Source organism: Serinus canaria, chromosome 8 (genome assembly GCF_022539315.1).
Source record: "Serinus canaria isolate serCan28SL12 chromosome 8, serCan2020, whole genome shotgun sequence".
In the NCBI taxonomy this organism is placed as follows: domain Eukaryota; kingdom Metazoa; phylum Chordata; class Aves; order Passeriformes; family Fringillidae; genus Serinus; species Serinus canaria.
The window spans coordinates 26657861-26682903 of NC_066322.1; the positions used below are offsets into that span (position 1 = coordinate 26657861).

The window sequence follows — 25043 nt, forward strand, 5'->3', positions numbered from 1 at the left end:
AATACTGATTGGTTTCATTCAGATCCAGCCACAGGTCAAGGAAATAAGGTCCATTCCACCATGTCCTGCCCAGGGCAGATTTTGGGCAGGATGGAGCTGGGCTTCACCCCAGCACTGCCTCATCTCAGTCATTACAGCACTATAGTGGCCTTGTTCTCAAGTGACCAGAGATTCCTGCCTGGTGCCCCTATCCTGAACTCCCCATGACTCCTTGAAAACTGAGAAAATGAGCAAATTAAGGCAAATGATGTCATAGAAAACCACATTAAAAGCAAGATATAAGGTCCATCAACTATCAGCCAGCAATTTAGTGATGTCACCTCCTTCTCCCCTGTTCCCAGAGCCTCCAAATTACCCCCACTGTAACATAACAGCACTGACTGATTTGGGATTCACAGGCTGGAGAGTTTGCTTTGCATCATGGTGGCACTGTCAGAAACCCCCTCCTTTAATGATGTTGAAAGACTACATATAATATAGCTTCAGACCTTGAAATTTCCACCCTGCTGGGAGAGTAAGAAATTTTCCCAAGTGATCCTGAGAAATAAGCACTCAGTCTCTGCAGAATTCAAGATTTCAAGTAAAAAAAATATCCTTAGCACTCAGCCGTACAGAAATCCGACTGGGAGAAACACAAACCAGGGCAGAGCTGTCTTCATGCTGCTCAGCTGCTGCAGTAGAATGAAATTAAGCATCTCCTCTTCATTTCACAGCTGCCCTTCAAAACTTCAGGAGGTTTTGAAGTAAAAGGTCTGTCATGGACAGATCAGGGCTCAGGGGAAGCAAGAAAGGATCCCTAGGAACTATGAGAGTCACACTTTAAAAATACACAAATTGATAGGATATTTCATAAATATAAATAACATAATTTCACTTGGTTTCTGGCTAATAACGTTAGGGGTTTTAGCCAAGAGGTGGCTGCTGGATGTTTGCAACCTGTTTTCTAGCAACAACACAAATCTATAGTGGGAGCCTGCAGGGCTCAATCAGCATCACATAAAGATGCTGAAAAGGGGAGTAAATTTAAATGAGATATAAGGAAGAAGTTTCTTACAGTGAGGGTGGTGAGGGCCTGGCACAGACTGCCCACAGAAGCTGTGGCTGCCCCTGGATCCCTGAAGTGTTGAATGTCAGGTTGGATGGGGCTCTGAGCAACCTGATCTGGTTAAATATGTCCCTGCTCACTGCAAGGGGAGTTGGACTGCATGACCTTTAAAAGTCTTCTCCAACCCAAACTACTCCATCTCTGTGATCCTCAGGCTGCTGTTGCCAGCCTAACCTGGGAGGTTTGGATTACAAGGAAGATTTGGGAGCTTGTCTTGCATAAAAGCAGCTGCAGTTTGTGATGCTTTTGTTTGAGATATGTGGAAACTCCATTCCTGTTCTTGCTAGGGAAGAAGAGGTGAGAAACTGCCACCAACACAAAGCTTTGAGCAGAAGTGGTTTAAAATGCATGGGGAACACCAACTTTAAGGCAAAAGCAGGAAAGTGCACTGGAAAAAGAAAGAGCCAAGGAAAGGATCTGTGGAATGAAATGTGACAGAAGAAAAAACAGAGAAAAAAGGCTCAGGTGAGCTAGAAAGAGAAGAAAATAATAACATTTCAACGTCATCACATTGAGCCCAAAAATGACTGTTTTAAAGGAGTCATAGCTTTCTTGGAAATGGAAGCCCTGGGCCCTAGGACTGCCATCAAGCTTACAGGACTCTTGCAATGCAGGCAGCAGATAGCATTTGTCACAGAGCTGAAGGGACACTGCTATCACGTTAAAACATCATATTTTTCTGCTTTAAAAGATTTCACTGGTGTTGTTACAGTAACAAGATTAGGTGGAAAACATTTTTCTTCATGCCCTCTGAGTGTTTGTGCAGCTCCTTGGGGCCCTGATCACAGACAGCCCCAGGCTCTCAGGTCAGTCCCCCACAGAAAACCCAACCTCATCTGAAACCTTTGTAACCCAAGAGAAGAAATTCAGGTGGCTTCAGTACCTGAAGCTATTTTGAGGTGATTTATGTTGTTTCTACTTGATTCTGAGATGAGGTTTATTTTTTTTTTAAGCAGAATTGATAGGAAGCTTTGTTAATCTCAGAGCTTCAGTCCCCTATAAATGTGAAAAATATATTTGTAAACAAATTTTTTTTTTTTTTGTGGAGTTGTCTTGAGCATCATGCAGGGCAGAAATACAAGTTGCAGATGAGCTACATAAAATGTGAAAACTCATCTTAGATATTGTATAGAGCAAAAAACACCAGCCCTGAACGTGCCGCCAGCTTTTGGCAGCCTATTTCATGTCACACAGAGCAAGAAAACAAAAACCACCCAGGCTCAGGTTCCCAGACAGGTGAACACCTGCACACATGGGGAGAGCCCTCATCCCCAATCACTCTCAACGGCAGCTAATTAATAATTAGCTTGATCACCCCTGTCAGGCTCAAAGGGAAGGAGCTGTGAGAGACCTTGCTCCAGCCAGGGGTTGGCATTTGGAGCTTCCCAGGCCACGGGCATGCTGGTGGGAGGAAGGTGGTGTCCCCTAAAGCAGCTGAGATGGGGTCTGCTCCCACCTACAAGCCTCAGCACCATCCTGTGGCTGTGATCTGGCCATTGTGGGACTCTCCCTGTTCTCCTGCAGCCACTCTGTGAGCTCCAGTTCCCACCCATGGTTTTGCACCTTCCTTCCCCGTGTGAGGTCATTTCCAGCTTGGATGGACTAAGCTGTCCCTCCCCAGCACCCCCCTGCACACACACAGCCACGTTCAGCAGCTTCCAGACACGCCTGGTAATTTTTGGAGACTTAGGCAAGAATATTAATTGCATTCCAGAGGCATTCAGCATATTAGAAAAAGCATTTTGTACCCTGCATTGTATCTGGTGATGAAACAGAGCTGCAAAAAGCTGTTATTTGTAAAACTCAAAACACATCCCCAGAATGGATGCACCAGAACCACGACCTCAGCCTTGTGTAGGAGCTCCTGTTACAAAACAAATCCCAAAAAACTTCCTAATCTTGGTCTTCATTCCCACTTCAGCCAACCCTCCTTAACTGTGGATACTAACTCCTGGCTACCTGCATCCCCCACCCTTAAAGGAGAGGCTGTGCTGCTCCTGCATCCCTTCAAGGCTGGCTTGCAGCACCTCACCAGCCTGGTCCCACCACGGGGAGGGATTGGGATGCACATGGAGAGACAAAAGCTAAACCCAACAGCAGGGAGGAGGCCAGAGAGTTTTCAGTATTCAGGTCCTCTCGTTTTCCTGTGCAACACCCCTTATGTTTTCCCAGCCATAAAATTGATGTTTATCTCAGTTCTAACTGCCTTACAGAGATCATTACACATTGCAAATGCAGCCATTTGCGGATAAAACGAGCACAGGCAGCCTGGAGACTGTCACACCACCCCTTCCCCTGCCACATTGCAATGCCTTGCAACCTTTAAGCTGAAAATTAACATATAATACCAAGGGACCTAAGAAATATTTGTCAGGCAAATGCAAAAAAAAAAAAAAACAACAAAGCAGAGGCAATTCTTCCACCTGCCCCACACCTCCCCCTGCTCAACCAGGGAAAATTAATTTTTAAGTGGGACAAATCCTGCAGCTATTCTTGTGGCATTCAGTAAAACCAAGCCAAAAAAAAAAAAAAAATAAAGCCAAGAGAAGGTTGTTATTCCTTGTCTAAAATGTCCTTGCTCTTAAATGTCCTTCTAGATCTGGCTCTGTTGGAAGGTGTGGAGGGCACAGAAGGCACAGAGGGGATGCAGATATTCAAAGAAATCCCAGTGGCCACAACTGTTGCCACAACACCTCCTGGTGTGTGTGCCATGGAGAAGCAGGACAGAGGTGCCAAGCTCTGGGAAGCCGGGCAACACCAGCCCTCCTCGAGCTGGTGCCCCCAGAGGCTCCCACATCACCCCACCCACCCCCAGGCTCCTTTCCTGGTGGCCATGGAGGGAGGGACCAACCACAGACCCTTCCCCAAGGTCTCCAGAAAGTGCCAGAGCAGGGAAAGCTGATCAGCTGGACATCTTCAGCCCCGGGAAGCTGCGGGGTGTCCTTTTGAAAACATTGCCATCTTGTGTCTCTCCAGACACCTGAGCAGTGCTCCAGGAGCTTTATTGCAGACAATAAGGGGCAATAAAGCCCTGTGACAGTTACAGATCACCTGCCTGTGTCCTGTTCCTACTGCTGCCTTGTAAAGTTGGACACTAACCCATTTCCCTCATTTTTTTTCATCTCAATTTATGACTCCTCTGCCATGAAAAGCCACTTATGCCCTGCACAGTTACATACACCATATCCTCCAAGGCCACTAAATCACGGTCTCAAGTCATGACAGATTTTGTGAAATAAAGCTAAATTGCAGTTGTGTTTGAAGGCAAGAAGCTGCAAAATTGAGAGAGAACAAGCTCTGTTTAAAGCCAGAATTCCTGCTGGCAGCCTCCCATGGCTTGAAGAGGCAAGGACCACAAAAACCCCTCAGTGAAAGAGAAAATCCTGATAGCAGGCAGCCCACAGGACCCTCTGTGCTACACCAGGCTGCCTCTGTAGGTCTTCTGTGGGATAATCCCAAGATTTAAATAGTCCAGACTCAGAGGATTTCACTCTATAAACTGAGCTGAAGTCCCTCACAGTCAAGACACTGGGAGCAGGACAGAGCCAGGCTCCAGCAGCATTTATTCATTGAGGCTTGGTCCTCAGCCTGAATTTGGGCTTGGAAAGAAAACTGGGAAGCTGATGGGGTCATTGTTTAAAGTTTTGGGGTTTGCTGAGGTTTTTTTTTTGTGCAAACAGAAGTTAGAGAAGTACTAACACAGCAGGGCTTCACTCTGCTGAGCCCATCTGGGCTCTCTCAAAGTGCTGGGCACTGCACCAAGACCTGGGGAAACTGAGGACAAAAACACTTGACCCCAAACCACCCTTTACATTTTTCAGGGGCACAGTGACTTGTCTTTTCCCTTCTGCAGCAGAGTTAAACTTTCATGAAAGCTGAATTAACTTGGAGAAGAACCAGCTCCAGGGACAGACAGCAACATGATGGAATGAGAGCAACGAAGACCCAGACCACTGCTGTTCCTGCTGATTCCCCTGCCTGCATCCCACACTAGTAATTTCCAGGGGGCTCAAATTGCTCCATGCACTGCAGCTTCTCCATCTCATCGTGACAGAACACCCAGCCTTGCAAAGGCACCAGGCACCTCTTTCACCATTTCTCAGGATACCCTTGCAAAAAATCCTCAAAAACAAAAACAAACAAACAAACAAACAAAAAAAAAAAAAAAAAAAAAAAAAAAAAAAAAAAAAAAAAAAAAAAAAAAAAAAAAAAAAAAAACCAACAACAACAACAAAAAAAAAACCCAAAAAAAACCCCACCAAACAAACAAACAAAAAAAATCCAACCCAAAAACCCCACCCCACTGCTATTTTGGAAAATAGGGTTTATTCCACAGTCTCAGCTCAGCAGCCTTCTTCACTTCACAAGGTGACCTCACAGCCCATTGCATAAGCCCAGAGCACAAGCTACAAGCTCTCCAGGTGGAAGAATGCCTCCCCAGAAAGAGAAAAATCCAAAGTATACACACACACACACACAAAAGAGGGAAAATAATGAGCAGCCATGACAGAGACAAGGAAAATCACAAAACATCTCATGCCAGAATCTCAACTGATAAAAACCCAACGTGCATAGCACACAGCTTCAGGCTGGGATACACTTAGCCCTCTCTGAATGTTTAATGGGAGTGTATGCATCAGTTAATCAGCAGCACAAGACACAAAGCGTTTTGTACCTCCTCGCCACGTGTTGTGCAATTAAAAGGCTTCTCATTCAGGCACAGAAAGAAAAGTCAAGGGACTTTGGCTGTGAAACATCCATTATTCAAAAGTATATCCATTATTCAAAGTTTTTCTTAAAATCCCATTGTCAGTTTGAAAGGAAAAAGAAAATGAGTTTCTGAAAGCTGTGCTCCGTTGATATTCCACGCCAATTTTTGCTGATTGTAAGTACTAAAACTCCAGACATTTTGAGGAACTAAAGAAATCCTTCACAGTTGCTGAAAAAGGCAACACCCTGTGGGTAGTCACAATGTTCCCCCACTCAGTTAACGCTACCTGGCAGGGGTGTGAAACACCCGGGCCAACAATGCCCCCTCCTTTCCCAAATTGCTCAGCGACCCCAGCGTGAGGCTGAGGAGCAGCTGTTCAGGAGGAGCAATAACAAACGGCTCAGCAGGCAGGAACAGACACCCCAGAGCTGACTGCACCCCTGATGCTGCTGTGGGAAGCCTGAGTGGGAGCCACAGCCTTCCCACAGCACTCAGGAACTTCCATGTGGGGTGCCAGGGCTCAGCTGCAGGAGCTCAAATGAGAAACAGATCCCAAGGGTGCCTCCTGCCATCCAGATGTGGGACAAGAGGAGCATCAGATCCCACAGAGCCCCCCCCCCACCACAGCCCCTGCTGCCCTCAGGGGAAAAAGCACAGGGACAAACAGCACTGCTCCAGGGGAGATGCCACCCAGGAGCCACCTGGACGGTGGAAAATATTCAGCAAAAGCAACAAATTGTGATAAATTGCTGGCATTGGAATATAAAATAAGTACCCAAGGTTTTACCTCCTTTTGGAGCTGGAGGAGAGAGTGCTGAGCATCCCTGAGAATGCAGGCATCAGGCACCTCTGTGGGGATCAAACAGGTCTAAAGTCCAGGTGGTCAGTCAGTCTCAGGCTAGGATCAGGTCCAGGGAAAGGAACATGCTTGGCCAGGCCCAGAGCAGCAGGGTCTAAGGCCAGGCTGACTGCTGAGCTGAGCTGGAGATTTGTGTTGCTACTCAAGGCTTAGAGAGCAGAAAAGCCCTCAGGCTGAGCTTATTTAGAGCCCCAGCCCAAGGGTGGGGATGCACCAGAGGCACTTAGGGAGAGATAGAGCAGCTACAGGCTGCTGTGCTCTAGGGCTGGCTGCTGAAGAAAGAGATGAACTGAAATTATTACTGAAGTTAGATATCAGATGAAGAAGCAGTGGTTAAAACCTGAAAAAAGAATCGAGAGTTATGAGCCAATAAAGGTGCTTAAAACTTTAATTTAAATAAATATGTGAGAAAGAGGAAAAGGAGCCTTAGAAATGCTTCTCTGTCCTTGAAAAGGTAAAGCTATAGCATGTAGTAGTCTCTCAAGGCTCAAAGATTCTTTTAGGTGAGCAAAGAAAGAGCAAGAGAAAAAATGGCAGAGGGAAGCAGCATTCCCCCTTTGATAAATACTTGTTGTAACTGTAACACTATACAAGAATATATGCTATTAGGTAGGCTTAAAATCTGCTTATTTGGGATTTCTGTATGTGCAGTGTGTAAGTGAAGTGTGGAACCTCCAGTGGTGTGACCTGAGCACAGCAAAGACTCAACTCCACCAGAGCAGATTGATGGAAGGGTGATGACTGACAACTAATAAATGCAGTAACTTGGGTGTAACCTATTAAAGCCCTTTAGCACTGCTGGAAGCTCAGGGGGTGCCACAGGGTCAGGGTCCTGCTCTTCCACCACCACACTGACTATTTTTCTGCTGTCAGACTACCAACTTTAGGTGTTGCCAATAACTTGGGGAACAATTTGAGTGTATAAAATGAAGGCATTATTCAGCAGCCTGTGCTGACAGCTATCTTTAAGCAGCACATTTATCTAAAGTACAATGATGCTTCAATAGTGGATACCTGTAGAGTGCTTCCAGGGCACTAAAATGAGCTGGATTTTATCTGCAGGAAGGCTATGGCTCACAGCTTATTTGGACAAATTCTTTGCTGCAATAGACCATTTTCTGCTATTACCAGTGAAATAAGCTAAACACCCACTTCTTTTCTTCCACAATGAGAAGCTGTGCGTGATGTGATGAATTTGCAAAGCTTTTAAAGGATGGATGGGAGTTAAAAAAACTTCCTCCAGGGTCTAAGGCACTGTCAGGCAGGACTGGAGTTGCAAAAGGAAGCCGGGAGGGGTGTTGCAGCACAGGCAGTGCTGAAGCAGCTCACGGAGCCAGAGCTGCTGGGATGCAGGAACAGCAGGGCACAGCACAGACAAATTGAAGCACTGCCAGATGAAATGGTCTGACTGTCGTGACTCCACAGCTCGTTGTAGCTCAGGTTTCTCTCGTTAAGCTTCAAAGAGTAACAGCCAGCTCGTTAGTGGCGTCTCAGGGTCCCTTTGTTTGCAGTGGCTCTTTCAGAGGTAACAGCGTCTGTAATGGCCCCTCCTGGGACCAAGCTGGGCTGATGCAGGGTCAGGAGCACACTCACTCTCCCCAGGCAAAAATGCCTGGGAACGTGGCAGGCTGTGCGCAGGGAGGGCAGGAGAGCAGTGTCCCTTCCTTGCTGGTCACTGCTGGTAGCTGGATGGATTTCATTCCCTGTTCAAAGCACACAAACCTGAGCCCTGCCATCTTTCTGATTTTGAGCCTCATTTCAGCTCAGACCTTTCTGTGCTGATGGGACACTGCTCTGATACACAATCACTGAGTGGTTTGGCTCAGAAGGGACCTTAAGGCTCTCGTCCTACCCCTCTGCCTTGGGCAGGGACACCTTCCACAATCCCAGCTTGCTCCAAGCCCTGTCCAGCCTGGCCTTGGACACTTCCAGGGATCCAGGGGCAGCCACAGCTTCTCTAGGCACCCTGTGTCTCACCCCCCATGGCAGTGGCTCCCAAATGGGCACCAGTGGGACCCTGATTACCTCAGCTGCTCTTTGTCCAGCTCAAACTGGAAGAAGCAGCTGGAAGTGAATTGCTGCCATAGCCACTGACTGCAGCCCAGACACAGAGCTGGGCTCCTGTCAGGGGGAAAAGTGGCCCCCAGCCTTGTGATGGGGCTGGATAAGCAGTGTGAGGAGCTTACACCTGGAGATGATGACCTTTCCTGTGGCCTTGTGCTGGAGCAGGTGGTTGAAGGCTTCATTTAGCTGTAAATTCAGTCAGAGGTGTTTGTGGTGATGGCCATGAAGCTTTGCAGGGAAGGAAGCAGCAGAATGGGGTGTGGGAAGAAGTCTGCAGCTGAGTCTGGCCTTTCCACTCCTAGGATCCACTGTTGGGGTTGAAATAATGCAGGACCAAACCAGCTCCTGGTTATTCCTATGCTCTACATCCTTGAGTGTGCTGGATGGTGGCTATGTAAATATTCCTGTGGAGCTCAGCCATTACCTAAGGATTAAAATGCCATTGAATAAGTTAAAAAAATTATTTCAACACCTTCAAATGTGCTCCAGGGGGGAAATGTAAATGAAGGAGCATCAAGATCCACTAATCCATGTCTAAGGCATTAACCCAACACATTATTCTTTAAGAACACAAGCCCTTTGGTATGGGAATGAGTGGGTTTTTATGACACTGCCACTAAGCACATCACAATTCTGGCCTTGCAGTACCCAACCAGGAGTTAATGACTCCCTGGCTCCAACCCAATGAAAGAAGATTTAAAAGGAAAATGGGAAAATGAGGGGAAAATGGGATTTCTTGATTTAATATTTTTGTTTCTTAGAGAACCAGGACTCTGAAGTTCCTGTGCCAGGGGCCTAAAAGCTCACAAAACTCTGTTTCTACAAAAAAAAAAAAAAAAAAAAAAAAAAAAGAAAGAAAAAAGGGATATTTGCTAGAATAATTCAGAGGAATCTTCCTCATGCTTACCCCTTCTAGTATGGAGAGTGCTCCAACATGGAGATGGGTATTATGGGGAAATGGAGAAGATAAAGGAAAAACTGGAAAAAACATCTTCCTGGCAGGAGCTTGGAATGCTCCCAAGGCACAAAAGGTTCTTCAGAAGCAGAAGATTAGGGGAGGAAGAGGAGGCTTTTTCTTCATGCAAAACCCACTCTCACATGAACCTGCAAGGAGAGTGAGGAAAGAAGATGCACCAGAGGTCTTGCATGTAGTCTTGAGGCATAACCTACATGCTGAGGAGGGCTTTTACTTCAGTGCAGCTCTCCAGAGCTTCCTTGAAGATGCATGGATGGAATAATGGGGAAAAATCCTTTACTGTGAGGGTGGTGAGGCCCTGGAACAGGTTCCCCAGGGAAACTGCAGATGCCTCCTCTCTGGGAGTGTTCAGGGCCAGGTTGGATGGGGCTTGGAGCAGCCTGAGAGAGTGGAAGGTGTCCCTGCCCATGGCAGGGGTGGAATGACAGGAGCTTTAAGGTGCCTACCAACCCTTTCTGTGATTCTGTCCCCACTGATGGCCTCTGTCACTGTCATATTTTCTGAAAAATCCCTTCACCAGGATTTCTTCTCCTGGGAAGCTGAGAAGCCTCAGAGAAGAATGAAAACCATAATTTTCTGATTTGCTTCTCCTGGGTTTTGCTGCTTTGGAATGTGGTTGGAGATTGTTTATCCAACAGGTGGTTGTTTGATTGGTTTCATGGGAATTGTTTAGACTGTGTCAGGACTCCGGAAGCAGTCACGAGTTTTTCATTAGTATCTTCTTCAGCCTTCTGTAAAGTGTCCTTTTTCTACTCTTTAGTATAGTTTTAGTATAGCCTAATATGTAATATAATATAATATAATATAATATAATATAATATAATATAATATAATATAATATAATATAATATAATATAATATAATATAATATATCATATAATATCTATAATATAATATAATATAATATAATATAATATAATATAATATAATATAATATAATGCCTTCTAAGAACATGGAGTCAGGTTCATCATTTCCTCCCTGCCACAGGGGACCCTGAAAACACCACAGAGTGGCATGGATCAAGGTATAGAAGTGATTCCTGCAGCCTGTCCCCTCCTCTGCTGCTGTCTCTCTGTATGAACCTCAGGACATTGCTTCATTTCAATGGCTTTGTCTCAGGATGTTCCCATCTTTCAGAGGAGTGGAGAACTTGGCATTTCAGCTGGCAGCTGCTGCTGAATATTGCAGGAGCTGGACAGCCCCACTGCAGCTCCCTGGTGAAGGCTGAGTGCACAGACACTGCTGCTCCCAACCAGAGCTGCTGCCCTGGAGCTCATCAAGGGACACTGAGCTGCTCTTTGGTGAGACAGCTTTGTGACAGGGCCAGCTCAGGATGCTCCCCCCGAGGAGAATGGGGAATTAACTCACCACTGCACTTGGCCTGTGGTGTTTCAGCACTGAACAGGTTCACCAGGAATGTCACATTCTGGGTAGGAAGTTTGTGCTGAACAGTTCTGAAGTTTGCACTGTGTCTGTGTGGGTTTGGTTCCTGCCTTTCCTGCAGCCCCTGACACCTTCAGACTGTTGAAATTCAACAGGTTGGGGCTGCTGATTGAATCTCTCACTGGCTGCATCCCAGCTGGACTCTGTGCAATCCTCACCTCCTGGGGCCTGCATGCTTCCCCCTGCTTAGAGGGAAGGAAAATCAAGGTGCAAACCTGAAATGATCACCTCAGCTTACACAGATAGTGCCAAAGAGAAAAGATGCCAGATTTTTGGACAAATTTTTGACAGCTGAAATACCCAAGTGTAGGGTTGTGCTTCATGTGCTGCCCCCTGAGCAGCTGCTGCTGTTTGCACTGATTAAGTCCACGTCCAGTGGCCAAGAACCAGTGAGATTGTGCCACAGGTGGTTGGCAATGGCACCACGTCCTCATCCTACACCTGCAGGGATCTGCTACAGCACCTGCTTAAAGGGCTGTGACACAAGTAATCCCAAATGTTATGGGGCCCAAGATCTGTTGAGCTGAACCCATGGGGGGGCTTGGTATTTGAGCCTGTTAAAAATACTGTATTTATTCTGAGCCTGTAAAAATACTTGGTATTAAGTAGTTTTTTTTACATCTTTTAGCAGCCCACAGTTAGGATAAACTTCTCCCAAGCATCACACTCTGCCAAAAATGACAGGGTAAGGGAAAAAAAGTAATCTGAGGATTGCAAGGCAGCAGTTCAGGCAGAACTAAAGCCCTGAACAAATGGGCAAAAGTCTTTGCAGTTTCGGAAAACAATGGCTCTGTATCCTCACCTTCTGATCAACGACATGCTCTGCTGCCACAGCTTTAGTGGCAGTCACACCACTCACTCTGCTTCCCTGCCAAAAATCCCTCATTGGATGGGTGTCAGGAGAGAAATCAGATAGTCCTGCTGTTCTCTCTGAATTAAACATTTGATTTCCCTGTGTTTTCAGGAAGAACTGTGAACAGCTCATGCTGTGTCTAGTAGCAGTCCACTTAGCAATATCTGTATTTACCCCTTCATCTCCTGAGTGTGGCTCCTCAGGCAGAGCTTGTGCCTGCTCCATGGGCAGAGCTCGGCCTCCCTCACCCACAACCAGGGTGCCAAGGCTCGAAGGGGACACCCCCCATGGCACCCCCCCGGATCTCCACCCACTCTGACCGATGAGGGAACACGAGCCCGTTCCTAAACCCTTGTATCCCTGCATTTCCCGTACCTCCTTTCCCTTGACACGGGCCAAAAGCTGGGGAAGTTGTGAGCAGCAAAATTCCAGATGGGCAGAAGATGGCAGCAACAGCTCAGCAACAGCTCTGCTTCACTGGACAGGGATTTCCCTTCTTTGGGAATACCGGTGTGGTTTTGCAGAGAAGAGGAGACATTTTCACCCCTTTGGATTGTGATCAAGGCACAGGAAACACCTGGACGGGAAAACCAAAGGAGATGGCTCAGCATGAAGAGCTTGGTGTGGTAAGCATTACCCAGGCATTGAAAGGTGCTCTTCCAGCCTGGGTGGATCATTACAGGAGAATTCCATTGAGTTTAGATCCTTAGTGCAGGTAGATTTTCTGTATCATCTTCCTGATCCTGTCCCGTGATGCTGTCCCGTGGTTGGTGGTGGGAATTGGGCAACAAGCATTGAGGAGCAGCAGTGCTAGGACAGTTTTGGATGTTTTTTTTCCTTTGGTCTTTGATCATTGCAGGAGGCTTGTGTGGATTTTAGCTCCTGGGTGCAGGTACATGGAGCCTTGTAAATTTTAAGCTTGACATCCTCTTTCCCCAGTGGAAATATTTAGGAAAAATGAGACGCTCACTTTTTTAGAGCTCTGCTTTTTCAAGGATGTGGCAATTAGATTCTTAGCACTCCACTGTGGTGGGGGTGTGGGCTGGGATGGGCTGGCAGACACTGGAAGTGACATGTGGGAGAGGAGGGAGCTCTGAACATCACAGTGCCTTGCATCCTGGATTAACCTTCCTCTTTTCCTACATCTTGTACACTGTTTGCAACATGCACATAACTTTGTTTATTCCTGTTCTTAGGAAGGTTCACTGGGATGGGACTTAACTTTAGCTGTGCTGCTCCTCCTCTTCTGGAAAATCTTGGCTGAGACACCTGTGTAAATTCAGTGTCCACACTTCTTAAAGGGGGCCAAAGTCTCTTTCTTCCTCCTGGTAAAGAGCCTGGAGATGTATCAGTGAAGAGAGGGAACTTTTTCTTACTAATGCAGCATTTAAAGGGGCTGATTTGAAAACAGGGCTTAAGCTGTTGCCCAAATACTATAAAAAATAAACAGGTTCTCATGTTAAGGAGGTTTCCAGGGTAAAGGGACAGGGCAGAGGGTTTGAAGAGGGGGGCTGGAGGCACAGTCAAATTCCCAGAGCAGGGCTTTCTCCAGGGTGTGAAGCTGGTGGCCACTACCCTGTCACTGTTTGTAGAGGGGACAAGGAGAAATCCAAAGGGAAGGGGGTGCTGGAGGGGGAGATGATTGGAGCTGAAAGAGGGGAGCAGAGGAACAGCAAAGACAGGCAGGGCAGGTACAAGATGTCTTGAGAAACATGACTTGATTTACTTCCCCAGTGACCCAGTAAGTGCCACACAAGCCTTTGCAGTGATCACTGTACTTTGTGGGGCTGCAGAGGAGGGCATGGGGCATCCCACATGACCAGAAGCTTTGACAGTCTGGTAGCCTTGAGCATCTCCTCTTCAGGAGGATTGTCCCAGGATGAACACCAGAGCCTTCAAGAGGGAAGACTCCACTATGCTCTTGCCAGGGCAGTGTTTCATAAAGCACTTACAACTGAAGCCAAGGAACATCTTTGGAGTGCTCCAAATGTTGGTATGGGAGCAAAGATCTTCAGTGCTGGGCTTGGAGGGAAGGCAAAGGAAGCCCTGCAGTGAGGCTGACCTGCAGGCACAGCTGGGGGAGCCAGAGGGTGCTGAAGGGAAGAGGTGAATGATGGGGAAAAGAGAATGGGGGGAAAAAAAGGATGCCCTGCCCCAGCCTTGGGGGACTTGAGAGGCAACGGGGTCACTGCAGCTCCTCACAGTCCTGCTCCCCAGGGCACAGCTGTGCATCCCCAGGGGACTGAGCACTGACTGGTGCTTTCAATTTTGGGTAAATATACAAATTTAGGGTAAATATTTGGAGTATCTAAGTAGATCTTTGCAGCTTCAGTAAACCACACCAGAGGAAAACTCTGCAGGGGAGCATTTTGGCTTCCAAAAGCTTATTTTTATTTTTTAAATATTTTTTGAGAGAATGTGCCTTTGCAGAAGCCTGTGGTGGTTCCCAGCAGTAAAAAAGGGTCGTGTGATGCCATCACAGTGTGTCATCACACCGGTTTTCCCAAAGGGGAAACCAAACATTCAGGGGCCATGGATTGAGTCAGAGCTCGCAGAGCCAGGGGATGAGAACCCTGATCTGCTGACTCTCCACCCCACAGTTTAACCACAACTTTGTCCCTTCCCCTGGGGGATCCCACACTCCCAAAGCTGCGCTGCCTCTGCACGTGATTTTTGGAGAAAACTATTTTCAGAGAAAATAATCTGCTTCTTGGGCTGAAACATCTTATAAAAACTCTCTGTCCAGAAGGCAGATGGGAATGCATGTGGGGGAGGGATGATGTGACAAAAAGTTTGGGGGTGGAGAAATCAGTGTGGCTGTTTGTTACAGCTGTGACGCTAAGAGGAAGACCAGAGCCCATCCAGGAGTTACTGCTCCACACAGCAGCTGCCTGACAGAGAGCCAGGGCTGGGGATAGGTGTGGCTGTGCCAACGTGGCTGTCCTGCCTGTATCCTGCCAGGTGTGGGGCAAACTTGGGTGGCTGATTGTTTTGGAGGCAGCTCCCAGCTGGCAGAGGTGATCACACCACCTGTGCATCTTTATCTGGAGTGAAGCAGCATGTTTGCATGTGAGCACCCTTTTATCTGGCTCTCAGGATCAGGAAGAGAGGTGACCTCCTCTCATAAAATCCTGCAAGAGCTCTAAAGGGCAAATGGGAGTGAGAGACAGGATCTGGTCCCTGTGCTCAGTGCCACAGTGTGGGATGCACAGTAAGTGAATGGGTGTGAGATTTTCTGTGTATCCCCTTTTTCCTTCCAGGATTAGCTCCAGTAGGTGGGATTTTAGTAGTTTAGGGAGAGAGTGTCTCTCTTACCAGGGTCATGACCAGTAGCCCTGGTGCCTTGTGGTGACATGAAGGAGAAGGGGAGCAGGCTCAAGCTGAGTGCTGGTACCATTTTTAGATACACCAGGTTGTGACTAGAGATCATGCACGACTTGGATCGGAATCCTGTAAAAGGACCATGAACTGGCTCTTCTCTGGGGCAAGTAGATTTTAAAACATCAGGTGTGGTAGAAATGATGAGACTACACTCCCATAGAAAAAACAAAAGTGGGAGGAAAAATATCCAATGCAACTCCCAGATGCTCAGCATTTCTCAGGCAAAAATCTGCACCCATGCACAGGAAGCCCTAAACATTTTGGACTGTACCAGCAGAGAGGAGTGGGCACTGCACATCTGGACAGGGGAGGCTTGTGGGAGCATTAGCCATGGCTTGGGAGCCCAGGCTCCTGGAATTCAAGCTGTACATCTGCATGGCAGTCAGGGCTCTGTGTACACTGCCCTTCACATCTGCCCTTGCCAGGCATCAGCCCTCACCTGCGAGCTCAAGTGGACAACTTGAAAAGCCTTTTGCTGCACTTTGCCACAGGGAGTCTGTCAGCTCATTTCACTCATCAAATAAGTACATAGCCAGCAGGAATTGCTCCTTGTCTCTGCTGTACAGCCCTGATTAAAAACCAGGGGCACAGCCACCAAGTGTCATCACTGTGGTATTTTCTGCCCAGAGAAGAAAATGCTGCTTCTCACCAGCTTCCAGCTTCCCTCCCATAAGCAAGGAAGGTCTCACCTGAATGTACCTGCCATGAAGGCAGATACAACCAACTTGAATGTCTGTGAACGACTGTGGCCCTGCCCAGGATCACTGTCTGGGGGACAGACAGGTGTTTCTTGGCTAGCAGTGGAGGAAACAGGATGGTCAGCTCCACCTTTGAAGCAGCTCGGATGCAATTGAAATGAATCCCTTGTGAAACCCTCCTGGCTTCTGCTGAACTACTACAGATGGGTCTGGCTCACTGCATGCAGCAAAAGCCACTTAATTACAGCAGCATCTCAATTTATTTGTTTTGGATCATCCTTATTAGCCATTGCTGAAGCTTGTAATTAAGGGAAGAAAAGGGACTGTAAAATGAGTACCATCCTATGCTGCTGGATGCTGGTCTTCTCCTGTAGCTGGTCTTCTCCTGGTCTTCTAGCTGCAGCAGCTGAGTGTTGCTCCATTCTGCTCAACACCTTCAAGACTCTCTCCCCTCCTGTATGGATAGCACTGCTGTCACCTGTGCTCCAAATTGCCTGCTTTATTCCTGAAAAAGCGTGGATGTATTTTTTTCCCTTGGACATTTGAATTTATTGGGTAGAATATCTGATGCCCCAAATGCCTGTAGGCATAGCATGAGCAGTAGGTACCTCCTGGAGGTAAAATAAATACCCAGGCAGGTTAGGAATCTCTCACCCAGTAGGAGAGAGCATCAAAATCCTTGCAGAGATCCTGGCAGGCAAAGAAAAGGCCTGAGAAGTGAGACCTGAGGCTCACATGGTAACTGAGGGAGCCCAGACCTTCTCCTCAGGAGAGAACACTGCTCAGAAACACAAAGCTACATCACAGCTCTCATTGTGGCTGTTGTCATGTGCTTAAATCCTTGTGCTCAGTGGAGGTGCAGCTGTTCAGGTGCTTCTTCTCAAGTGTCCAAGATGTTTCTGTGATTTCCAGCCTGCCTATGCACCACTGTCCCAAATCTCCTCCTCACAACCCTGTACCTTGACTGTACTCTTAGGGCTGCAGGGCTGCTGTGACCAGCACCACACAGCCATTTTCCACCATTCCTGCACTGAGACTCAGTTTTGGTTTGTGCAGCCCACTTCTGGAGTTCCTACATCTTATTTTAAGAGTGGCCAGAAAACCACAAGCATCGGCAGAAAGCTTTAATGACCTCTGTGTTTCTAAGGGACTGAGTATCTCATCCATGTCACTGTGATGCCTGCTCCTGGACCAGGACCCACCATGGATAAGCTGTGGGATAAGCTCTTCTCCCAGGAGATGAGTGGCAGGGCTGCATCTCCAACCCAGCATCTTTGCAGGTGCCCTCCTAGTGGGACACAGGGCTGCACTTCCTTTGAGAGCTGGCAGCTCCAGTCAAGCCCTTTTGTGTGGTCCAGGAGGAAATTCCCCAAACTGGCATCCATGCCCTGTAAAACCAGGAGAAGGTCCTGTTTGTGATGCAAGGAATGTGCATCAACTGTCAGGGTGTGCTCACAGGACAGAGGAGAAGGCTGGATGTTGTATTTGTGTGTGTGTTTGAGCTGTTACAAGCTCCAGAGCAGCGTTTTTACTTTATTTATTCAAACATCTCAGGGAACAATAGGTTGCTGGACTGGGAGGGGAGAGGAGGAGTCTGCTCCTCCTTTCTTCTGAAGTCTCAGCATCTCACAGTGCTCTTGATCACTCCTGTTTGGTGAATGATGCTGTGGTAAATGTGGAAGTGCAGCGAGGAGAACTCCAGGGCTGTGTTTGTAATGAAGAGCCATCTCCAGGCTACACCAAGTGAGGTTATTTGTGTGCTGATACAGCCTTTGTTTGCAAACAACAGCTTCTCTAGGTAACCACACAGCAGAGCACAAGTGCCTATTTATTTGCATCTGCCTCTGCTCACAATAGTAAAGGAAGGGAACCCATCTGTTTGGGCAAGGGAGAACAAAAATACAGCAGAGGGAAGCTGGTTACACTTGTAATACAGGCAGTGCAGAGAAAGAAGCCCATGATTCTAGAGATGGAGATAAATCCAGTGATTAGTCTTTGCTCAAAGTTCAAGCCAAGTCATCCAACTGGGAACCTGACAAGAAAAATAGAGACAAATACATCATTCCTTCCTTACTGCCCTCATTTCTTGCTCAAAGACAAACCCCAAACCTCTCTGGCTGAGTTACAGTCCAGTAACTACAGCCTTTCAGTGACCCCACGTCCATCCCACGACCTTTTCTGCACTGACTCATCACAGCATCTGCTGCCATCACCTCCCCAGTGTCTTGGGAACCAGCTTTATCACCAAAAAAGGACCTGTTCAAAGGCTACATTTTTAAATGCCAGTCCTGGGCTCCCTGAAGATGATCCAGCCCATGAAGACAAAGCTGGCAGGTTTGTCACAGTCTTGCCTTTGCTTGTTATAGCCAGTTGGAGAGTTTTACAGATCTGTTCTGAAGGTTGCTGGAGGCTGGTTATTTTGTTTTAAAGTCAGGGCAGCAGGAGACAGGCATCCACTATTAAAAGGAGAAATTTAAAAAAGAAAAAATCATTTGGGCTTTAAAGCCAGCTGACTGTTTTTGACAGGCTGGAGGATTTTTTATGTCTGGATATTCCTGACCTGCAAGGTGAGGGGATGTGTTGTCATGGAAGAGGATTTGAGCACTCCAGCAGACAAGAGAGGAACCTCCACCTTCTTTAACAAGGGCTCTGTGCTGACTTTAATCAGACTTCAGGTACCCTGGCATGGCCACATCCAGCCATTCCTTTAGTTTTGTTTCCAAAGAAAAGTTCCTAAATCAGATCTTTCTATGCCAGCAACAGCCTTTCTTCATTTCCCTCCTCCCAAATCCTATGAGGAGGGAAAAAAATTACATTTAGTGCTGCATATGCCTTCACATTTGCTTCTTATACAGGGGTTGGGATGAAGGCACATTTTACCCTAAGAAAATCCTGTTGGAAGGATAAGGTGCTGTTATCTCAGGTTGCTCCCTTAGCCTCCTCTGAATAGTTTTGCTTAGGTTGAGACAACATTTCTCAGCAATTACATAGAAATTGGCTGGTTTGGTGCACTTCTGACACATTTTGCAAAAATATTTGATGTGCCACAAAAGGAGTGACTCAAATGAAGAAGAAAAATGTTTCTCAGCCAGAAAAGTCATGGAAGTGAAGAGCTCACACGGGTTCAGCTGGTGACCCCTCAGCCTGAACTGTCCACAGCATCACCAGGGTTTATATTTGGATGATGTTCTCCCAAGACTGAGTCATATTTCCTGCCTCGAGTTGCTCCAAAAGGCTGGTGTTTCAGGCAGAGTCCAAATTTCAGTCTGATTCACACAATAGGCAGGAGTGGCCCTTTCTGCTGCTTTCAGGTGGACCTGGATTACCCAGCACATATGAAAATTAGACCCAAGCTGAGTAAACAAATATTGATCTACTCAACCTCAGGTCACAGCTGAGAAGAGCGTTCTGAAGGAGTATATTGAAGGGGCAGGATCACATCAGAGGGTATAAATGCAGGGTGAAATTCAACCCTGCTCCAGGGAGTTTGCAACCTTAGCACAATCAATAGGAGCATCTGAAAACGCTGGGCTCATTCGGGTTACAAAAACCCCCTGTCTCCGAGCAGTTCCTCCTTTAGCAGCTGAGTGTTGGAAAATAACGAACAGTCCAGAGCTGCTGAAAACAGGAGGGGGAGTGATGCTGAAATAGCTGTGTGCCAGGAGCACGAGGGGCTGTAAGTGGACTGGGATGGGAGCAGAGGCATGGTCTGTTTGAAGGAAAAGCAGGGCAGTGGGATAGACTTGCTTGAGATGATTAATGCTGACCCACACCCCTTCATCATTCAGGGCATGAGCTCCTTTCAGATGGTGACTTGCACTGCTGAACGTGCTACGTGGTAATTTTCCAGGTACTTGGCCATTTGACTTGAGGGTTTTTTTAAACATGCTGGATGAGATGTGATGTCTTGTGAGCACTGGAGGGGAGGCAGTAGAGTGGATTTTTCCCACTGTGGTGAATTAAGTAGGACGAGCTGCCTTTCCAAGCAGAGTCCCTGACCTTCCCGTGTCTCTGTAGGGTCACAGGTTATTTGCTAACACCTTACAGAAAAGCCAGACCTAGCTGATCTTTCCCCAATAGTCTGAGCTTTCCTCCAAAATCCACATTGTGATTTCAGAGAAAAATTCAGACTATTGAGGTTGGTGTATTCAAACCAATAAGGCAGACTCACTGTAGGCCTGATCCCTGACCAGCAAAGTCTCTGGGATTACCAATAAAATGATTTTCCAGTTAAAGGATGGTTTGGGTCAGAAGGGACCTTAAAGATCATCCAGTTCAGCAAACTGTCTAGTCAGATGGGTTTTCCCTGTTTTCTCCCCAGCAGGATACAAGGACAGGAGCAACCATCCATCAAGGCACATTGCCACCAGCGTGGCAGACAGCAAGCCCCAGGTGTGGAGGGGACAAGCTCTCACAAGCTCACATTTTTGGGCCTGGTTCCTGTTTCACGTGGCAGCAGGGTTGGCCTCGACCCGGTGCCTGCCCCAACAGAGCAGGACACGGCAGCTTGAAAGGGACTGTCGGGAGGAGAACAGCTGAGAGCCACAGTGATCCCGGTGCGGGTATAAATAGAGACAGAGCTGTTATCCTGATGAAATGAGACCAGATGTTTCTCCCAAATCCCTCCTCTCTGCTAGTGAAAATTATAGTTTAGTTGCAGCAGGGTAAAGCAGGCAGCAAAATATTTTCAACCAACTAATGTTGGGAAGTCAAAAGGGCAAAATGCCTCACTGGGGTAGGGGTACCATGCCCTGTGATGCTGCAGGGATGGATCGGGCATGGTCAGAGTGGGAATCAGAGGATTCCCTGGCTGCCTTTGTTCTATTTTTCTGCTTCCTATCCCAGTATTAATGGGCTGAGTTTTAAAGTCCATGCTGCGGCCGCTTTTGTGAGGTAGAAATTCAGTGTCAGCACATGTATCCTGGAGGCAGTTGGCATGAGATGAAGGAGGGACGGCAGCAGCAGTTAAAACTGGGCCTTGGCTCTTTAATATTTAACTTTCCCCAGTGCTGGGGTTTTTTTTAATCAGTTTGTGCATTATCTGCCATCCCCGTTCAAAGAGGGTTTTAGCACAGAGATTTCAGTGCTTAATCCCAGGGGTAGGGAAAGCGGAAGAGTCTCTCTGAAGGTTCCAGGGCTCAATCTGGCCTCAATTACACCAGCCTAAATCACCAAAGAGTGGCCACCACGGACTGCGCTGCGACCGCATCGGGCTGCGGGTAACAAAATTAGGGGGCAGTCCCTTATCTCTCCAGGAGACACCTCTGGTCCCTAAGGCTCCATCCCTAAGGGAGCTCCCAGGAGGATATAAACATTGTCAGACTGTCTCAGAATAAATGTCCACCTTGGGCAACAAGCAGGGCCTGGCTGTGGCCAGCTGCAGATGCTTAGGAAGGGATATCGGAAGAGGGAGAGTATAAAGTGATCCTTCCTCCGGCATTTCCTCCTGGCTCCTGGTAATCAGCAGTTGAGGGACTTCCTAAACCGGAGGTTGCATGAATTTGTGTAATCCCTTTTGTTTTTGTTTTTTTTTTTCCTCATTCATTTATACTTTTGGCCTCCATGACATCCTGTGGCAATAAGTTCCACAATGTAATTATGTGTTGTGTGAAAAAGTACTTCCTTTTGTCTGCTTGAGACCTGGCTCCTGAACATTTCTCTCCACGTTCTTGTGTTGTGAAGAAAAGGGAAAAAGAATTCCGGGTCCATACCAGACCTCTCTTGACCTCATCAGACTTTATTTGCCCCAAGGTTTTGTTCTTCCAAACTGGAATCCCCTTGTTTTTCTAGTCTTTCCTCCTCATATGGTATCTATCCCATCACTTCCACTGTCCTTACCACCCTCCTCCGTGTCTCTTCTCATTTTCTTATTGCTTTTTTTTTTTTTTTTTGAGATAAGATCACTGAAGTGAGACTTCCTCACTTCTGAAGACATGAATTCATTCTCCTGGAAGAAGGTCAGCTCAAAAGCTTTCTTTTCTCAAGCCACACTGGTGTACTTTGAGTTCTTTAACAACACATACAGCACTCTTGGGCTCAATGAAAATACATGTGCAGCTCTCTTCAAGTACTTGGATTTAACTTATTCTGAGCAAACCCCCAGCCCTAATTTAACTAGAGTCTGTGGGTTAAAATGACATCCACAAGTCCATCGACTAATGGGGCTGGTTTACAGGAAGGGAATTTCATGCATGTGCTTATATTACTGCTCATTTATGCCTTCACAAATCCCCTGAGCACTACTGGTGGAGAAGACCCCCAGCCAGAACAGCTGAACTGGTGAGCATTAAACTTGGGAGTCTCTGATTTCCAGGACATCTTTATTTATAAAATATGTCTATTTTTGCCCCTGTCATGCCCGCAAAACCAGCCTTCCTATTTTAGTCATCCCTGCTCTTTATTATTGTTTATGTTGCCCTGAACCCCACGAATAAAGGCTGGAGAATGGATTTTGTCTTCTGCTGCCATGTGAATTTCAGAAACCACACTAGCCAGTCCTTCCAGACCTTGCTGTTAGGATGGCTTGATCATACTTGCAGATACAACCAGTCCTCACTTTGATGGGAACCAGTTGCTGCTGCCTTGCACTGCTCCTGTATAAACGCTGTCCCAGGATTTTGTGGCAGCTTTTTCAATCTCCACTTTTGGCAGAAGCTTAGCAGCCACATCCTTCCCTCACTACAGGCCAGCTCCTCTCCTGCTTCTCTAAGCAGCTTCATCCCCCTTTTCCCCCGTGTCTGCTTGTGTGAGTTTCCTGCAGCAGGGAAAGAGCCCAGGCTCGTGTGAGGGATGGAGATGTCTCTGGGAGGCTGGCAGCAAGAAGGGTGCTGTGGGGAGAGCAGGAGGGGAAAACTTTGAGGAGTTTATTGGATTGTGGCCACTAAATGATAAGCTGGGAGAACATTTTATATTATCAGGAGCATTGGGAATGAGCAGGGGAGAGAGCACGTAGGAGGGAAAACTGCTTTTCCTACTGCTTTATGGTATTATTATGGCAATTTATGCAGATGTCTGCTCTGAAAGGAGTATCCTGCACACCCTCAACTCCCAGAACTTTGAAAACCACACTGCAGAACATGTTTTAGGATGGGAAAGAACAAGGAAATGCTACTGGGTGTCCCAGTTGTGCTGCTTCTGTGCAGAATCACCCCTGTCACAGTGGTGGAGGGTCAAATCCTCACCAGATTTCATCCTGGTTTAACTCCTCCTGGTTAAAAGGGTGGTTTTAAAGACCTTTTTTTTTTTTCCCCAGAGAATTGAGGCTAACACCATTAAACTCACTGGATCTTTCTTTCCCCTGGTCCTGTCTCTTACCTCCTACAACCCCAGAAATTCTGAACTCACTGGTTTGTTTTAAACAAAACAAACAGAGGGATAAAGGTGCAAGAACTAATCCTGGCTCAGTGAGATCCTACAAGCCTCTCTGCTGAGGGTGTCCACCCTCTGCCAGGTATGAATCTGTAGGAAACTGGACTACACCAGTTCTGCCAATCATGAAACAACCTAACATTTGGAAGAAGGAGATTTCTTCATTTTCCAGCTCAGCCTGGAAATTGCAGCAGGGTGCATATGCCCACCCATCCTGCTCCCTCCCAGCTGGGTAGAGAATGACCCAATTGTAGGGCAAGATTCAGGTAAAGCTCTCAGTCAAGCATAAGACAGAAACTCACAGAAATGAGGTTTCATCAATTAATCATGGGGCTGGCAGGACCTTCTTCCTCCATTGAAACAGTTAATGCAGCTTCCATCACAGACACAACTATGTGGTGTGAGGGTACTCCCAAACTCACTCGGATCAGGAGAGCACTGTGCACTCCCAAGAGGAGCTTTTGGGAACTCCAAAGACAAACCTTCATGTTCAGGCAATGGATTGGGACCTGTCAAGCTGCAGAACTCACAGAGTTTCAGTCCTTCCTTTCTAAGTGAAGTTGCTGTTCTTCAGCCACAACTTGCTGTGTAAACTTTCTTATTCTGCTCTGCTGCAAAACAAAACAAGATGACAGAAGTGTGTTTAGAAGGTGTGGGAGCTGTTATCTACTCTAAAGCAGCTTTATGGCAGCATAACTGCTACAGGTCCACACTAAATCAACTGCTCTTTCAATAAAGAAAAAACTGTTACTGCCTCTAAGTTGTGTACAGAGGTGAGCCCTTGGAAACAGCCTGTGCTAGTGGAGATAATCACTGGAGCTGAGTGCTGGGGTGAACCCATGAAGTCAATATTGATCATGGACAGGCACAGACTCAGTCCAAGAGATTTCAGGGATGGAACCCAAAGCAAGCTGAACCCCTTTGCCCACCTTCCCTGAAAATTCAAGTCACAATGCCATGATTTAAAAGACACTGCAGGATGCATGCTTTATTGACAGCTTCTATTCCAGGCTTTTAAAGAACACGTACCTTAAGCAGTGAGAAATTGACCAAAATGAAAAAGGGAAATAGAAAACTGAAAGATGGTGTACTGGGGGAGGTCAGTAAATAGACATTCAGGAGAAACCAGCCCGCAAATCCCCTAAATGAAATGCACTTAAGCCAGTTGCCCTCCTTTCCCTGCAACACATCTCCTCATGTACCTGAGAGAAACAGCCTGTGTGAGCGCATGAAAGATTTATCAGTCTCGGCCAGGCTTGCGAGCGCAGGTCTGAGCCTGGGGAACGCCACGGCTGCCGCTGTTTGAGAAGAGCCCCATCACCCGGGCGTGACTGTGAGAACGGGCCGCCGTGAGGGGCACGGGCCGCCGTGAGGGGCACGGGCCGCCGTGAGGGGCATGGGCCGCAGCCGGACTATCCCGACTCGTATTCCCTCGGGACGCCTCTCCCGAGCCGCCGCGAGGCTGAGGGGAGGAACCATCTTGAGTCCCCTCCGGGCTGCCAGACGAAGCTCCGCGCAGCGAGGCGGCCTCAGGGGCAGGCGGGGGCCGCGGAAAGGGCTGCCGGCGGCTCCGGGGGCAGCGGG

General features: G+C 47.3%; 1 protein-coding gene and 1 long non-coding RNA gene across 2 annotated transcripts in view; one reads left to right on the forward strand and one right to left on the reverse strand.

Annotated features, from left to right (window-relative positions):
• RASAL2 (RAS protein activator like 2) overlaps positions 1-25043 on the forward strand; it is a 189418-nt gene that overhangs the window by 558 nt on the left and 163817 nt on the right. The window lies entirely within an intron of this gene.
• On the reverse strand, positions 17891-25034 carry LOC108961766 (uncharacterized). Its single transcript, XR_001990113.3, has 3 exons — positions 24662-25034; positions 23762-24070; positions 17891-18123 (listed from the first exon to the last, which is right to left on the reverse strand). It is a non-coding gene; the product is annotated as an uncharacterized LOC108961766 (long non-coding RNA).